Here is a 16,076-nt window from a genome sequence, read left to right as displayed (position 1 = left end):
GAAGAAACTAGGTGCTAGAGGCACAGACACACCTGAGAGTCACATGAGATACCCATCCCTGACCCACACTGGCTTTAGTGAAACAATAAATGCTTCAAAAAGGGAAAAAAGTTTTCTGGTGGAAGTGCTGAGAACTTTGTTCATCATAGGCAAAAGCAATGTGTCCTTAGGGCAAAGATGCAAGTATAAGCCTCTACAGTCATTGGAGTGAAATTAGTTTCTAAACCTTAGGAAATTAGGATAGATTCCTTTGTACTGTTAGTATATGAGGACTCACAATAGTGTGCATTGTATACATAAAAGATACTCAACCAGATGATGTATTTAAAATTCCTATGAACTTCAAGCATTATGAAATACAGAAACAAGATAAGTGTGTTTACATGTGTGAGAGGAAGCATATCCCTTAAAAAATACTTTTGTGGGCCTTGAGGGTATGGCTCAGAGGTAGAGCACTTGCCTAATATGCATGAGGCCTTGGATTCAACTCCAAAGGCTACAAAAAAGGAGAAAAAGATTATCTTGTGGGACTTTTGAATTGACATCTTTCCTTTTCCTTAACATCGGTGGGAATGCCTCTGACATTGTACATTAGATATTCTTAACGGATTTACAAATTACAAGTATCAGAGAAGCATTTGCTACATAATCTGCATTTTCTGATATCTCCCGACTTAAGCTAGAAACTTTGGGTTTATCTTTTAATTTACAAAAATTAAAAAGGCTTTAACTACTCCTTTGTTAACTTTTTCATCTTTCAAAACCCTATTATTTTGTTTCTCTTCCCCACTTTGTTTTTGATCATATGTTTTTAAAAATGTGTTTATAAGCATTACTGTAGGGCCCAGAAAAGTATGTAAACAGTCCAGATATTTAACGATACATTCTTACAAATTAAAAAGAATGAGTGTGATTATACTTTGGGTTTCACTGACAAAAGTCCTCTTCCTTCTGGACATATTTAACAACTAGAAAATGAACGTCAAGTGACTTTTTTATAGGATGAAGGTAAGTAAAAGGGATAGGTGACATAGTATTTGGATTAAAAGAATCTTAGAATTTATCAACTAAACTTCATGTTCAGGCCCTCCACTGTAATTTTCTTTTAGTAGTTATATAGTGTTTTCTTTTATAAATTACAGAATTTACAACTTTTTTGCTACATCATATTTTGTTTTCAGCTAGCCCAAATTCTGAGGTATGTATCTTTTTCATATGGGTTTCATATGGGTTGGACTTTTCTTCTATTCTGTCTGTTATATAAATGTATCATTTTTATCTTACTATAATTAAATCTAACAAATATAATCATAAGATAGAGATTGGAGCTATAGTTATTATTGCTATTGATTATCTGATAGAAATCAGAACAAAATATCATATAAAAAAAAGGACTAGTAAACAAAGTAAAATTTATTTTAAAACAGTGCTACAGCAAACAAACACACACTAAAAATGGGGAGGGGGAGACAAAATACTTGGTAGCTCTATGTATCAACTTTTTTCTTTCTCCCTACAAATATACAACTTCTTTTCCAAAAAGCCACTTTATAAAAAGTACAAAGTGTTTACGGCTTCTTCAAAGTGCTAAATCATGTCTGGCTTGAGAATCACCTATTGCTTTAAAAGGTCCTTTAGTACAACACTGGTGCTATTGTCGGGGGACACTGGCAATGGTGTAAAGGTGGGCATGAAGTTTGCGATGGGATTCAAAAGGAGATTCCCAGGTCCACCAGGTCCAAGTCCATCTAGGCTAATCAGTGGCACAGCTGCAGAACGCGGTGCCAAGAATGGATTCACAGCCTCTCTTTTACCAGCTCGGAATTCTGCTGTGTCTGTCACACTTCTTGGTACATTGGCACGTTCCTTTCTCCTTCCTCTGGAGTCTAGACACTTCATGGCACGAGCAGAAAATTTTGGTGGTGGAACACATGAAGGAGATTCTGTTTCCAGAAATTTAACAAAAAGGTCTGAAAAAAGAACTATTAAGCAGAGATTGCTTATTTGGTGTCAAAGATGTGTTGGGAACATTTTTTGATCTTCCCGCAAGCCATCCCATCATCCACTTGGTAACACTACCATCATCTCCATTCAACAACTGCTCCATTTCCTCCTTTTGAATGTCCAGGATGCTTCCCATTAACTGTAACACTTCGAGACACTTACTTTTCAGTGTATGGAAATGCCCAATGAACAGGTTTCTCATTAGGGCTTTGTCCACTTTTCCTTCTGTGCCATTTCCCGAGTTCATCAATTTCTTTTGTGCATTATTCAACATTTATCGTTTTTTAAGTCCTTCAATCTGTTCTTCCTTTAGTTGTAACTGTTGTGTAAGTCTGGTTGCTGAATCCAACACACGGTTGGCTTCATCCAAGCGTTCCTGTAATAACAATGCCTCTCTTTCTAGATTTTCTGCCTTTTCCTTCCATTCGGTGGTACGTTGTCTTTCCTTTTCTAATTCAGCGGAATACAGAGCTTTTTCTTCTTGTTGGGAACGCTCTAGAACCTTTTGCAGGTTAGTGAGTGGCATGGCATACTGCTTTCCTGGTTCCTGGTAGAGCGAAAGCTGCAGTGTGTTCTCATCCCTCTCTTGGGAGAGGAAACGCACCTGTTTCTGCAGGGACTCTACCTGCACACTGGCTTGATGACTTGCATTAGAAGAGGAAAGTAGCTTTTTCTCCAATAGTGTGACTTTCTCTCTCAGGTTCCTCTCTCTCTTCTCTGCAGCCCAAATTTCCCAGCTGTAAGAATCTTCTGATTCTAAAAGATGGCTCCTCAGTCTTTGTACCTCCTGATTTAAATGTAATTCTTTGTCATGTAAGTGTTCAACCTCTTGCTGGAGGTACTCTTTTCCATCTGTTTGTTCTTTAGGGACAAGGTGAGTTGGTCTGTCTATTGCTGACATAGAATGGTCTTCTCCTGCATTGATTCAACTGCATTTAAAAGCTCATTTAATTCCCTAGCCTTGCCCTGTTCTTTTTCTCATAACAGTTGCTCAAAGACAAGAGCTTTCTCCTTCATCAACTGGTACTCCAACTCTTGTTCTTGCAGCATCACAGAGAACTTCATGTCCGTCTCTTGTAATGCTTGATACTCCAATTCCTTTTCTTGGGATGTTTCTATCATTTTTTCATTTTCCCCTTAGAGTTGAGAAATGTCCATTTCTAAAATTAATATTCTCTCCTTGAGATTTGTTATTGCTTGCCTCAACAACTCATTTTCATTCAGTTTGTCAGTGAGCTTTTCATTTGAAGAAAGTAACTGATCACTTTTGGCTTGGATTAAGAGGTCTTTTTCTTTCAGTAAATTTTATACCAGATCTTGTTTTTCCTTGAGCTCTTTAATTTTGGAATCAATTTGTTCATGTTCTTTCTTTTCTCTCTTGGAGGTGGCAGCAGTTACATCAGACAACCTATGGTAATTCTCCTGGAGAGCTCCTTAATGGTGGCCTCTTTTTCTTGCAGTGATTTTTCTCAGCTCTTCGACCTCTGCTGACTGGGAGGTAAATGATGAGGTAGACAACAGCTGGGGTGTAATCATATCAAGTTTTCCTAAAAAGAGATCTTTGCTGCTGCAAAGTTGCCCTAGGCACTGCTGCAACTGGCCTAATTTGTGCCCAAAATGTTTGAGTTTGGTTTCATTCAGCTCATAACATTGGATGAGGCCAATGTAGTCTGCTCCTAATTTAGAACTTTTATCACTGTCAACCAAAAAGTGGCTAAAAGTTGAAGAAGGTCTTCCTCATGTTGGGCTGACTCATGATGCAGATTTTGGAGGTTTGTCATTACCTGTTGTTTCCATTTCTCCATTTTTTTTTTTACTTGCTGTTTTAATTCATCGCATTCTTGTAGGAGCTCCTCTAACTGATGACTATTAACACCTGGAACTTCATGACCAGTGCCAGAGGTTCGTAAAACTTCCAATAAAGTCAGAGATTTCTGACTTAGTGCATCTATTTCAATGTCTTTTTCTCTAATGATATGAGATAAATTCTGCAGAGTTTCTCTAAACATATCTTGATCGGTATTTTCAATTTGGTGGACAATTTTTTATTTTCTTCTTGAAGTTGGATGAGGGCTGCTGCTTTGGCAGTGACTATATCCTTCATTTTCTGATGTTTTGCTTGCAGTTGGATATTTTCTTTTGTCTTCTCATTCAAAACAGCTAATATTTGTTCTCTTTCCATAGTGAAGGTCTGCAGTTGCTGCTGAAGGGAAACAACATCCTGGGTAAATTTTAGCCTGAAGAGCTTGTATCTCCACATCTTTCTGCTGTTTAACTAGAGTGAGTTTACCAACTTCATCTTTGGACAGCTGATCACCCTGTTTGATTAAAGGTATATTCTTTTCATTTAGAAGTTGAATCTCAAGTTCTCGTTCTTGGATATCTTTCACTAATTTTTCAGTTTCATAGTTTTACAGGTCATGTTTTTCACTTCTATTTTCTATAGGAAGGTTTTTAACTTTTGTTTCTTGAAAACTATCAGAATTGTCTGCTTTAGTGTTCTGTCTTCCTGCAACTGGGCTTTTATTTGTTCAATGGTTTTCTGCAAATTCTTAATTTCCTCATCTTTCTGCTCCATCACAGAAGGCTGCAATTGACTACATTCCAGTTTCAAGTTTTCACACTGTTCAAGTATTTGTCGCTTTTCCACACTGAGCTGCTCTTTTTCTCTCTTAAAGGCATCTCTGTCATTTTCTGCCAAAGATAACTTTTTTTATTTATGTCTTTTGTTTGATCCTCAAGTTCTTCCATCTTTGTTGCAGACTCTACTTTTTCAGTTTGTAGAACCCTAAATAGTTTTTTCCATCTCACAGATTTTAGACTCATCAGTTACTGTAACTCCTGAGTCACCTTGTTGAAACAGTTTTTCAATTCTTTCTTGATAGACATTTAATTCCTCTGGATACCGGCGTCTTATCTCTGCCAGTTTCTGTTGATGTGCATTCTGCAAAACTGACATTTCCTCTTGATTATTATCAAGGTGTTGACTTTGGTTTTGTTCAAGTACCTTAATAGCATTTTGTAGTTTGCAGATTTCACTTTGATCAGAATTATGTGTTCCCTTTGGCTGAGCTATATCCCTCCAATGGCCTACTTGAGATTCAAGTCTTGAAACTTCAATTGACAGTCTGTTGATTTCTTGTTGTGCTGAAATGATGTCACTGAAGTCCATGTCATCACCGGGAAAAGCTGAACCATGACTGATGTCATGACCGAATGAAGACGGGGCAGTGGTTGATGGTACACCACCAGCTCCTGAATGCAGTGGTTGGGCAGCTGACTTCAGTTGCAACAACTCATCCTCTAGTACAAACTGTCTTGCTTTCCGTTGCCTGATTTCGACTTCTTTCTGTGCCAGTTCATTTTGGTGATTTGCAGATTGATGTTGGATCCGTAGCTCGGATGCTGCATACCTTTCTTCCAGGTCAGTACAATAGTTTTTAAGTCTTTCATTTTCATATCTGATCATCCATTTGGTATCTTCAATGTTCTTTCTCCAATAACTAGGTAAACTGGCTTCTACATCCTCGAAATCTTTGAGAACCTCGTCCTTGGTGATGTTGGAGATATCGCCGATGAGGGAAGCCAAGCTGCCCCCACCTGACCCAAGGAGTGGCCCAAGCCAGAGCCTAGGCCTCTAAAACAGGACGACATCTCTGCAATTTCAGTGAGCCACCAGACCTGCTGTGAATACCACCTCTGTCTCTATCCTCCTCTGCTCTGAACCTCCTCAAGTGCTGAGGTGTCAGTTATGACCCAAGCACTCAGAATTCCGCTCAGGGCGGGGCTCGTGCCCAACTTTGCATTCTGCCTGGAAATGCAGAGGCCTGGCCTGGGTTTACACCAGGGACTCACTGCCAATGGCCCAGTCACCCCCACGGGGCCTTGGCTCCTTCCCTCATCTTTCTGCCCTCAGGCTTGGGTGACTTCTCCCCCAGCGTGGTGACTTGCCCCAGCTTGTGGGCTGCTCCTGCCACCTGGGTGCCCTTGGCCATATCACCCCTACCACATTCTTAATGAAAATAAACTTGAAACTTTCCCACTAATATCAGGAACAATCAAGGGTCTCCTCTCCTACTATTTCTTTTTAACATCTTACTGAGTTCCTAGCTAATGTCATAAGTCAAGAAAATGAAATTAAAGACATAGAGGAATGGGAAGAAAGATAACCTTGCTGGTATGCTGTCTTCTGCTTAAGGACCATCTTATAATTTTTACCTTATTCTTTTGTTGGTAATTAATATCTTTACAGCAAAAGTCAGGTTACATCCAACTTCTTCAGGTGTCAAATCATGACCTACCATGTTGAGCTCACATATCACATTAGGAAGGTGTCAAAACTGATTTTTTAATATATATATTTTGGTTGTAGATGGACATAATACCTTTATTTTATTTTTATGTGGTGATGAGGATATAGCTCAGGGCCTCATGCCTGCCAGGCAAGCGCTCTGCCACTGAGCCCCAGCCCCAACCCCCAAAATGATTTTTTTTTTGATGGGTTGGGAGTATATCTCATGGTAAAGCACTTGCCTACCAGGTATGTAGTCCCTGGGTTCAATCCCCAACACCAAAGAAGATGATTGGTTTTTGTTGTTTTAGAAAGAATGATTCCATATAGTATCCACCATTATATATAGATTATAAATAAATTATGAAATGTATTGGATACTATTAATCTAAATCACACTGAAGGCAAGAATATGAATGCGAGTCCCCAAATCAAGTCATCACCAATTACCAGGGAAAGGACTCATTACTACTGGGCTGGGGAGGATGATATTGAAGCTAGGAAACTCCTTTTCCATATGTATGCCTTGTAAACCTATTGTATTTTTTTGATTTGTATAATGAGATGTTCTTGCTGCAAGACTAGACTTATTTATAAGACTAGGACTTATATGACCTAGACTTATTTATGAGACTGGGACTTCTAACTTTTTTCTTATAAATAGGTCCTAATCTTATTTATTTACTTACTCACTTGAAGCATAGCTTTCAAGCTATAATTTTAAAAGCAGATGTATACAGGAAATGTTGCTTTTCTCCTCTTTTCTCTGAAATATCAGGCTGTCTGCTTTACCTGCTAACTTGAGAAAGTCTATGGAGAACTGATGCTCTCTGCTCTGTCCTGTGCATCCTGTGGTTACAGGCAGCATGTAGTGTGTGCTCTGGAGTGGAGTGGCATGGCACTTCCCTGGCATATAGAGCTGGTCCATCCAGAGTTGAAACCTAGGGGTATAATTTCTCATTTTTCTGATTGTACAGGTTGCAGAATCACATTGGTCATACAGTCACCTATATACATACAGCAATAATAATGTCTATTTTATTCTGCTGCCCTTCCTATTACCCCTTCCCCTCCCCTCCCCTCCCATCACTTCTCTCTACCCAATCTAATGTGACACACTTTTTTTTTCTCCTCACAACATCATGCATGTATTCTGTATAATGATGAGGGTCTCCTTCCATCTTCCATGCAATTCTCCTTCTCTTTCTTTCTTTAGCATGCTGTAGTTTTCATTGTAAGGTCTTTCACCTCTTTTGTTCAATTGATTCCTAAGTTTTTTTTAGGCTATTGTAAATGGGGTGGTTCTGCTAGTTTCTCTTTCTGAGAATTTGCCACTGATGTACAGAAATGCCTTTGATTTATGGATGTTGATTTTATATCTAGCTACTTTACTGAATTCATTTATTAGTTCTAGGAGATTTTTGGCAGAATTTTGGGGTCTTCTAGGTATAGAATCATATCATCAGCAAATAGTGATCATTTGAGCTCTTCTTTTCCTATCCAGATCCTTTTAATTTCTTTCGTCTGTCTGATTGCTGTGGCTAGAATTTCAGAACTATATTAAATAAAAGTGGCAAAAGAGGGCATCCATGTCTTGTTCCAGTTTTTAGAAGAAATGTTTTTGATTTTTCTCCATTTAGAATGATGTTGGCCTGTGGATTAGCATAGATAGCCTTTCCATGTTAAGGTATATTCTTGATATCCCTAGTTTTTCTAGTGTTTTGAACATGAAGGACTGTATTTTGTCAAATGCTTTCTCTGAATCTATTGAGATGATCATATGGTTCTTTTCTTTAAGTCTATTGATGTGATGAATTACATTTATTGATTTCCGTATGTTGAACCAACTTTGCATTCCTGGGATGAATCCTACTTGATCATGGTGCACTATCTTCTTGATATGTTTTTATATTCAATTCGACAGAAATTTATTGAGAACTTTTGCATCTATATTCAAAAGAGAAATTGGTCTGAACTTTACTTTCTTTGATGTGTCTTTGTCTGCTTTTGGATTCAGGGTGATATTGGCCTCATAGAATGTGTTTGGAAGTGATCCCACTTTTTCTATTTCGTGAAATAGTTTTAGAACTATTGGTGTTAGTTCTTCCTTAAAGTTCTTGTAGAATTCAACTGTGTATCCCTCCAACCCTGTGCTTTTCTCGGTTACTAGGCTACTGATGGTGTCCTCTATTTTTTTTTTTTTTTTGCATGAAATTGATCTGCTTAAATTGTATATGGTGAGGTTAAGTAGAGGAGCATCTATGATGCCAACTGAGCAGAGTGCAAGAGGCAATTTAACATTTCTCATATGAAGTGCTATGGGAACGTCCTTTACAATGTACAGAGAAGGCAATATAAATAAGTTAAGAAGAGAGGTGATACTGTGTAAAGCAGTGTCACCTGTTAATTTTTTGGAAAACAAGTTTTAACCATTAACACATAATCAAAACTTTCAGTCTCCCATATACATTAGAAATATGCAGTAATAACAGCAAAATTGACAATCAAATTCACTCTAGTTGGAACCAGACCTCTTTACATATTTGGACTAGTCTTATTTTCACCTTGTTATACAAAGGTTTCTTTTTCTGGATCCAAGAAGGTGGGCCAGAGGGAGGCAGCATTCTGCATTTTTCCATGACATGGGATGCAAGTAGTGAGAATACTGCTTCTCTGCGATTGATATTCCAGACCCCTGCACCCCTGTCCAGGGATCCAGGCCTCAGCACCAGAGTAGGTCTCCCAACTACTCACCCACACAGGACTACCCGGTACCCCAGTGAGGCCATGGTGGCAGCAGCACCCTCAAAGAACTTTCGGCCACCTACCTGAGCAGAAAGCATGCACGCCCTTCCTACAGAGGACATCCAGTAGCTTCCCATGAGTACAAACTCTGGCCATCACCCCCATGTGGACCCCGTCTCCCAATGTGGGGCTCCCCTGGTCTCCACCATCTTGGGACTCTGCAGCCGTGGACACAGTTCCCTACTCACAGTAGACTGCTTGCACCTGGGAACCTCACACAGACTCTGAACTCAGCCCACACTGCAAGCCACAGAGCCCTTCTCTGAACCCAATGTCCAACACCATCTCCTGGCTCCCCCCACCGTACCCAACAACCCACTGCTGAAAGCAGAAGCCTCCATCTTGGGTCACCTTCATCACCATCTGCCAGGTACCCAGTTTCTAACTACCCACTCACCCAGGCAGCCACTAACCTGGCACAGTGACACCCTGGTTACCTTCAACATCGTGAGGGCAAAGATACCAGCTAACAACAGACAACTCCATGTATTGGATGAGAAGAGAAGCAGGAAAGATACTGATCTCCAACCAAAACAAACTCTGTATCTTCATTCAAGTTTTTTTTCCCCCTCTCCCTTTCCTCTCTCCCACCCTCACATTCCCAACATATGGGAAACCAAGTACTTTGCATGAATTAGGATTTTTAGGACTGGGATGTCTGAATAGTGTATTACAGTTGTATTGTACATTATTTTTCTTCTTTCTTATTTCTTAATTTTTTTCTTTTTCTTTTTTCTTCACCAACTTCTGCTATTTTAACATTTTTTATTTTTCTTGATATATATGTGTGTTTCTTTATGTATTCTTCTGCTTTCTCACTTATCTACCCAAAGGTTCTTCCTCTCCTTTCTCCTGCTACTAATCTTCCTCTTTAGATTTCTCTTTCACACTTCCTAAGATATAACAACTCTATATCCTCACCTCCTACCTCCTCAGCATATCATCCTACTCCTCACCCCCGGTTCTTTGTCTACCATCAGAACACTTTGACAAATCTACTGAGTATGTTGTAGATAATAATTGAATTCACAATATTTGTACATTGTGACCAAATGTAAATGTCTTATTAGAAAGCATTTGTTTTTAGGGTGTATATTGCTTATATTGAGATCTGATAACATTGTCCTTCACCTCAAAGAGAAGGATTGGATCCCTATAGGGGTACTGTAAGCCTGTTGGGTAAAAACAGTAATGCCTTGGATCCACAGTGCTAGAAGGGAAGACACACAAGCTATATGAAAAGACCAGGGAAGAAAGTGCCCCAAACAAATCAAATACTACATTATTAGAATCCATGGCCAGCACAGCAGAAGATATGACAGAAAGAGTTCAGGATGTACATAATTAAAATATTCTGTGAATTAAAGGATGATATAAGAGAGCAAATACAGGAAGCAAAAGATCATTTTGACAAAGAGCTACATAAACAAATACAGGAAGCAAATGATTACTTCAATATGGAGATAGAGGTTCTAAAAAAAAGCCCAGAAATTCTTAATATGAAAGAAACAATAAACCAAACTAAAAGTTCAATTGAAAGAATCACCAACAGTTTAGACCACTTAGAAGACAGGACCTCAGACAATGAAGACAAAATATATAACCCTAAAAAGAACATAGTCCACACAGTGAAAATGGTAAGAAACTATGAGCAGAACAAATAATATGGCATAGCATAAAAAGACCAAATTTAAGAGTTATTGGGAGGGGGTAGAGGGAGAAGAGGGGAGGGGAGGGGAGGGGAGGGGGGATAGTAGAGGATAGGAAAGGCAGCAGAATACAACAGACACTAGTATGGCAATATGTAAATCAATGGATGTGTAACTGATGTGATTCTGCAATCTGTATACAGGGTAAAAATGGGAGTTCATAACCCACTTGAATCAAAGTGTGAAATATGATATATCAAGAACTATGTAATGTTTTGAACAACCAACAATAAAAATCAAAAAAAAAGAGAGAGTTATTGGGGTAGAGGAATGAATAGAGTTCCAAACCAAAGGAATGAGCAATCTATTCAATGAAATTTTATCAGAAAAATTTCCAAACATGAAGAATTATTTGGAAAACCAAAATGAAGAGGCTTACAGTACTCAAAATCACAACAGATCCACACCAAGACACATTATAATAAAAATGCTTAACATACAGAATAATGAGGGAATATTAAAACCCATGAGAGAAAAAAATCAGATTGCATATAGGGTGAAACCAATTAGAATATGAGCAGATTTTTCAACCCATAATCTGAAAACTAGAAGATACTGAAATAACATGTATCTACCTCTGAAATAAAATGGATGCCAACCAAGAATCTTATATCCAGCAAAATTAAGCTTTAAATTTGATGATGAAATTAAACCCTCCCATGATAAACAGAAGTTAAAAGATTTTACAAATTGAAAGTCTGCATTAAAGAACATCCTTGATAAAATATTCCATGAAGAGGAATTAAAAAAACAACAATGAAAATCAGCAAAGGTTGGTATTCACTAAAGGAAAAACTAGTCAAAGGAGAAACCAAGTCTAGTTAAATACCAAAAATAAACAAAAATGACTGGAAATACAAATCATATCTCAATTATAACTCTGAATGTTAATAGCCTAAATTCACCAAACAAAAGACATAGACTAGCAGATTGAATTTTTTAAAATACAGAGACCCAATAATATGCTGCCTCAAAGAGACTCATCTCATAGGAAAAGACGTCTACAGATTGAAGGTGAAAGGTTGGGGAAAAACATACCACTCACATGGATGTGGAAGCAAGCAGGGATTTCCATCCTCATATAAATAAAGTAGACTTCAAGCCAAAGTTAATCAAAAGGGATAAATTAATAAAATAAATTATTAATTAAGTTCCTTAATTAATGAGAGAACTGCTTAAGGAAACAATTCATTAATAAGAAATAAACAATAATTAATTTATATGCCCCAAACAATGGAGCACCTACATTCATCAAACATACTCTTCTCAGGTTCAAGCATCAAATAGACCCAACACAATAATTCTGGGTGACTTTGACGTACCTCTTTCACTACTGAATAGATTGTCCAAATAACAGCTGAACAAAGAAACTATAGAACTCAATAATATAATCAATAACTTAGACTTAACTGACATATATACAATTTTTCATCCTTCAATGAATGAGTATACTTTCTTCTCAGCATCACATAGATCCTTCTCTAAAATAGACCATATAATATGCCACAAAGCAACTCTTAGCAAATATAAAAAAGCAGAGATACTACTCTGCATTCTATCACATCATAATGGAATGAAATTAGAAATCAATGATAAAATAAAAGCTACCCAACACCTGGGGACTTAATAATATGCTACTGAATGAACAATGGTATGCAAAAGAGATCAAGGAGGAGATTAAAAGATTCTTAGAAGTAAATGAGGACATAGACACAACATATAGAAATCTCTGGGACACTATGAAAGCAGTTCTAAGGGGAAAGTTAATTGCATGGAGTTCATAACTCTAAAGAAGAAAAAGTCAACAAATAAATGGCTTAACATTACATCTCAAAGCCCTAGGAAAAGAAGAACAAATCAACACCAAAATCAGTAGAAGACAGGAAATAATTAAAATCAGATCTGAAATCAATGAAATTGAAACAAAAGAAACAATTGAAAAAATTGACAAAACAAAAAGTTGGTTCTTTGAAAAAATAAAAGATTGACAGACCCTTAGCCATGCTAACAAAGAGAAGGAGAGAGAAAACTCAAAATACTAACATACGTGATGATAAAGAAAATATCACAAAATACACTCCAGAAATACGGAAGATAATTATAAATTATTTGGGATATTTGTACTCCAACAAAATAGAAAATAACAAAGGCATTGACAAACTTCTAGAGTCATATGATTTGCCCAAATTGAATCAGGATGATATACACAATTTAAACAGATCAATTTCAAATGATGAAATAGAAGATGCCATTAGAAGCCTGCCAACCAAGAAAAGCCCAGGACCAGGTAGATACACAGCCAAGTTCTACAAGACCTTTAAAAAAGAACTAATACCAATACTCTTCAATTTATTTCAGGAACTAGTAAAAGATGGAGCACTTCCAAACTCATTCTATGAGGCCAACGTCACCCTGATTCCAAAATCAGGCAAAGACACATCAAAGAAAGAAAATTTCAGATCCATATCTCTAATGAACATAGATGCAAAAATTCTCAATAAAATTCTGGCAAATCGAATACAAAAACATATCAAAAAGATTGTGCACCATGATCAAGTGGGATTCATCCCAGGGATGCAAGGTTGGTTCAACATACAGAAATCAATAAATGTAATTCATCACATCAATAGACTAAAAGATAAGAACCATATAATCATCTCAATAGATGCAGGAAAAGCATTTGACAAAATACAGCACCCCTTCATGTTCAAAATACTAGAAAAAGTAGGGATAACAGGAACATATCTCAACATCATAAAGGCTACCTAAGTCCCAGGCCAGCATTATTCTAAATGGAGAAAAATTGAAAGCATTCCCTCTAAAAACTGGAGCAACACAATGATGCCCTCTTTCACCACTTCTATTTAACATAGTTCTTAAAACACTGGCCAGAAGAAAGAAATTAAAGGGATACACATAGGAAAAGAAGAACTCAAATTAGCACTATTTGCTGATAATATGATACTATCTCTAGAAGGACCCTGAAAAAATTCCACCAGAAAACTTCTAGAATTAAAAAATGAATTCAGTAAAGTAGCAAGATAAAAAAATCAATACCCACAAGTCAAAGGCATTTCTGTATATCAGTGACAGATACTCTAAAAGGGAAACAAGGAAAACCACCCCATTTATAAGAACCTAAAAAAATAAATAAAATACTTGGGAATCAACCTAACAAAAGAGGTGAAATATCTCTACAATGAAAACTACAGAACACTAAAGAAAGAAATTAAAGAAGACCTTAGAAAATGGATAGATCTCCCTAGTTCTTGGATAGAGAGAATTAATATTGCCAAAATGACCATAATACCAAAAACACTATACAGATTTAATGCAATTTCAATAAAAATCCCAATCAATAAATGGGTCAAGGAACTGAACAGACACTTCTCAAAAGAGGATATAAAATCAATCAACAAATATATGGAAAAATGTTCAACAGCTCTAGCAATTAGAGAAATGCAAATCAAAACAACTCTAAGATTTTATCTCACTCCAGTTAGAATGGCAGCTATCAAGAATACAAACAACAGTAAGTGTTGGCAAGGATGTGGGGGAAAGGCACACTCATACACTGCTGGTGGGACTGCAAATTGGTGCAGCCAATCTGGAAAGCAGTATGGAGATTCCTTAGAAAACGTGGGATGGAACCACATTTGACCCAGCTATCCCATTACTTGGTCTATATCCAAAGGACTTAAAATCAGCATACTATAGTAACACAGCCACATTAATGTTTATAGCAGCTCAATTCACAATAACTAAACTGTGAAACCAACCTAGATATCCTTGAATAGATGAATGGATAAAAATAGCACTGGTATATATACACAACCGAATATTACTCAGCATTGAGTGAATAAAATTATGGCAATTGCAGGTAAATGGATGGAGTTGGAGAATATCATACTAAGCAAAGTAAGCCAATCCTGAAAAACCAAATGCTGAATGTTTTCTCTGATATAAGGAGGCTGATTCATAGTGGCGTTGGGAGGGAAAGCATGGGAAGATTACACGAACTCTAGATAGGGGAAAGGGTAGGGAGGGAAAGAGAGGAGGCAAAGAGTGTAAAAAAGATAGTGGAATGAGATGGACATAATTACCCTAAGTACATTTATGAAGACATGAATGGTTTGAATATACTTTGAATACAACCAGAGATATGAAACAATGTGCTGTATTTATAATATGTAATTATAAATACAGCACATTGTCATATATAAAAAATAGAATAAAAAATAAAATTTAAAAAAAAAGAATGGCTGGGGTGTCACTCAGTGGTTAAGCACCCCTAGGTTCAATACCTGGTACCAAAAAATAAATTAAAAATACTCTAACGTTTGTAGCTGGAATGAGAAGAAAAGAGAGATCAAGGCTGTGGCTGTATCTCAGTGATAAAGCGCTTGCATTACATACGTGAGGCACTGGGTTCAATCCTCAGCACCACATAAAAATAAATAAAGATACTGTGTGTTCATCTACAACTAAATAAACATTAAAAAGAAAAGAAAAGAAAGGAGAGATTATTGTGATAGTCAATGTTCACAAAATGTTCAAAGAATGTTAGGTGTTAGAGAAGGCGAGGTGGATGGGAAGGCTGGTGCTATCGTAAAGGAATGACGTAGTCCCTCCCCGCAATTGGGATCTTGTCATATATCATTATGCTCCCTTTTAAATAAGCCATTCAGCACAACGATTTTGTTTCAAATGGCACAGCTATCATTTAAATAGTGCTCTAATGCATATTGTAAGCCAACATATTTTAGGTATAATTCACTTGATCACCAAACTCATCTGAAGTAGCTACAAAGGGCCAAGCAGCTAGCAGGTACTAGAGGTAGAGAGGGCTGATTCCCTGCTTCTTCCCAGAGCTTTCTGAAGAAGGCTGATCACCATGCTGCATGCTAGCTCAGGGAGAGATGGAGAAGCCAGGAATATGGATGAGGTTAGTAAGGCTTCATGTTCTTGGTTTATCTTCCAGAGACCCCTGGCCTCTAAGCCAAGCCCCACAGTGGCAGCTCTTAGCTGATGGGTCTCAGATCCTCCCCTCCTATGAGGTGGGTGATCATGCAGGTGAGACCAGAAAGGAGAGCTTCCAGGATCCTGGGGACCTGAGGAGGTTTGTGGAGGAGCTGAGGTGATCCCTCTCTGGCTCAAATCCAGAATCAAGAGTATGTGGTAAAGATTGTCCATGGGCCTGAAATACATGAAGTTGAAAATAAAAATTTTAAATTATGTAAAAAGAGAAAAATTATTAACCAGACTCT

At 37.5% G+C, this 16,076-nt stretch overlaps 1 pseudogene; it reads right to left on the bottom strand.

Moving 5' to 3' along the window:
• Positions 1 to 1,468: 1,468 nt before the first annotated feature.
• On the bottom strand, positions 1,469 to 5,658 carry LOC107146079 (annotated as a pseudogene).
• Positions 5,659 to 16,076: the final 10,418 nt, after the last annotated feature.

This window comes from Marmota marmota, unplaced genomic scaffold (genome assembly GCF_001458135.2).
Source record: "Marmota marmota marmota unplaced genomic scaffold, marMar, whole genome shotgun sequence".
NCBI classification, from domain to species: Eukaryota; Metazoa; Chordata; class Mammalia; order Rodentia; family Sciuridae; genus Marmota; species Marmota marmota.
The sequence above is the reverse complement of the archived record's forward strand: the minus strand, read 5'-3'. Positions and strand labels throughout refer to the sequence as shown.